Here is a 2,921-nt window from a genome sequence, read left to right as displayed (position 1 = left end):
GCAATCCTACTTCCGTAGTGATACTGCCTCGGAAACCCAAGGAGGGGTCGCTAGGAGTCGGGGCCGACTCGACGGCACATAACAACAACAACAACGGTTCAAATTTTGAAATAAAGTGAAAGTCAGAGAACTACAAATAGATTTACCTGTTGGTTTCTTTTAAAAAAAAAAAAGACAGCACCTAACAACAAGAAGCCATCTTGACTGGGCTCAACTTCTAGGTTTCACACACATGAATCTCAAGTAATTTCCGTCACCCCACCAGCCAAAAAAAGTGAGGAGCATATAGAGGGCTAGTCTTTCTCTCCTTGGAATAGCTACAATGTACATGGAAGACTGGAAGAATAGATATGCAAGGGAAGGAGCTGGGAGGTAAAAAAAAAATAAAACCAAATGTGCAGAAACAGCTATTGAAACATGCATGGGAATGATCAACAACAACTCCCTCATCATGGTTACCTTTGGGAGGAGGGAGAGGAACGTGACCAATGGGCAGGGGAGTCAGTCCGTGGAGGGTTGTCTCCCATTTTACTAGTAATGTTTACTTTTCAAGCTGGACAGTGGTATATGGATGGTCAATACAGTATTCAATATATCTTATGTCTGACTGAATAGCTCATGATTTTAAAAACATATATTTTAACCTAAGTAGCTTCTCATATGGAGTCTCTGAGTGGTACAAGTGGTTAATGTACTTAGCTGTGAACAGAAAGGTTGGAGGTTGGAGTCCACTCAGAGCCATCTCCAAAGAAAGGCCTGCTGATCTACTTTCAAAAACTCAGCCATTGAAAACCCCATGGGGTTTACACACGTAAGGTCTCCATGAGTCAGAGTTGACTTGACGGCAACTGGAACTGGAAGCTTCTCATACACAGGAAACCACTTAAGCTAAAATCCCAAATTCATGCTAAAGAATGATTTCAAGGAAAAAGAGAGGTTTAGCTGCATCTTCTCCACTGCTGGATAAGACTTCAAGATGCTGATGACCAAAGCATTCAGACACTGATGAGGTAACAGAACTGGATACAAAAAAATCAAAACGAAACCCATTACGATGGAGTCCATTCTGACTAATGGAAGCCCCATCTGTTACGGAGTAGAAGTGTTCCATAGGGTTGTCTTGGCCGTAAACATTATGGAAGCAGATTTCCAGGCCTTTCTTCTCAGGGACCCCTGGGAGGGTTCCAACCACCCCAACCTTAGTAGCCAAGCGTAAACTGTTTGTGCCATCCAGGGCACCCATAGCTAGATAGACAGGCTGATTTTGAAAGTAAAGAATCCAAGTTTGTTGCGATTATGTTTTAGCAATGAATTTGATAGACCTTCCAAAAATATAGATTGCGGCCCAAAGAGTGAAGAAGGAGTAAACAGCTCTCCTTGGGGTTTCGAACTGCATGTATCTCAGCAACTTGTCTAACAGAATCAGCATCTGCAATAGTTTCATAGGGGCCATGAAGAATTCTTTCAAGCCCTCAAGAGGTTTCAGGCAAGGGGAGGGGGAGGAAACACTGCAAAAATAAAAATAAAAATAAAGAAGTTTCAGGCAAATATTTTACAGGTGGAATAACTAAGGCTGTAAGAGATGATCTTACCCATTTTTTGTTTCCTTCTCTCTGACTAGATTAGGACCCTTAATCACAAGTGAAACATAGACTGTGTTGCTGGTGACACTGCCCATTTTTCAAAGGGAATAATTAGGACTGCTTATTCTATTCACTTCAACCACATTTGTACACTTTAGACAGTGTCTGGCGCTAGGTATTGTGGAGAATACAGATATACTCCCTTCCTTCAAGGGGCTTATAATATAGGAGGAGAGTTAGGCCATGCATATCAATAGCTTTAATATGGTGGAAAAGGGTAAGTAGGGACAAAGTGCTTTTGGAATACAGAGAAGGGGGCAGTTTTTCATGAAGAAAGTGGCCTTGGGTAATGGATAGGATTTAAACATCTGGAGATTGGGGTAGTAGGGAGATTCCAGAAAGATTCCTCTAGGAAGAGGAAATATCAGGTGTCAACAAAGAAACAGAGCAGAGACAGGCTGGGAAGTATTTGGAGACTAATAAGTAATCCCACTTACACACACACACACACTGCCGGCAAGTCGGACCTGACTCATAGCGACCCCTCCTTGGGTTTCTGAGGCGGTATCACTGCAGAAGTAGATTGCCCAACCTTCCTTCCCAGGAGTGGCTGGTGGGTTAGAACCGCCAGCCCTCTGGTTTGCAGTCAAATGCCTTAGGCACTACGCTACTGGAGCTCTTTAATCCCACTTAGCTGGAGCCTAAGAGGTGGGAAGAGGAGTATGGGAGGAGAAAGTTCAGAAGGTAGATTGGGGTAAGATTGTGCAGGGCCATAAGTGCCCAGCTGAGGAGTTCTTACTTGATTCTATAAGCAATGATAAGCTCCCTAGCAGTGCTTAGTTCTTAAAATCTGTCTATTAAGCAAAGTCTTCCCTCTTCTGCCAGCCCATACCCTGGGTATCAAAACCCGGGGTCCAATGCTTTAAGAAGAAAAGTTCCATATGAAGAAACCAAAGCCATATAACCAACACGCACACCTCAGAAACAGATAATATAAGAGCTGAAGATGGTTACTAACACCTTACTAGTTATTTTGCAATAGATAAAGATCACTCACATATTCCCATTTTTCCTGGGTGTAGGGACAGAATGAGAAGGAAAGAAAAAAAACTGCCACAGTTTATCACCTGATCTCTGGCCTTAAAGACAGTCACATGGGTTGTGACCCCAAGAGTAAAGAGAGAAACTGCATGTATCCTTCTCTCTCAGCGACTTATCAAATAGAATAAGCATATGATATAGTTCCATAGGGGCCATGAAGAATCCTTCAGTGTCCTCAGGAAGGTGCAGCTGAGTCCCAGATTTTAACAACCATCACTTTGTTTATTTAAATTTTAT

General features: G+C 42.6%; 1 protein-coding gene across 1 annotated transcript in view; it reads right to left on the bottom strand.

Moving 5' to 3' along the window:
- Window positions 1-2,921, bottom strand: part of LOC103207695 (A-kinase anchor protein 17B-like) — a 22,195-nt gene that overhangs the window by 17,903 nt on the left and 1,371 nt on the right. The window lies entirely within an intron of this gene.

Source organism: Orycteropus afer, unplaced genomic scaffold (assembly GCF_000298275.1).
Source record: "Orycteropus afer afer isolate SDZICR_OR568_19922 unplaced genomic scaffold, OryAfe1.0 scaffold00387, whole genome shotgun sequence".
Taxonomy (NCBI): domain Eukaryota; kingdom Metazoa; phylum Chordata; class Mammalia; order Tubulidentata; family Orycteropodidae; genus Orycteropus; species Orycteropus afer.
Note: the sequence above shows the minus strand (reverse complement) of the source record. Positions and strands in the feature narration are given on the sequence as shown.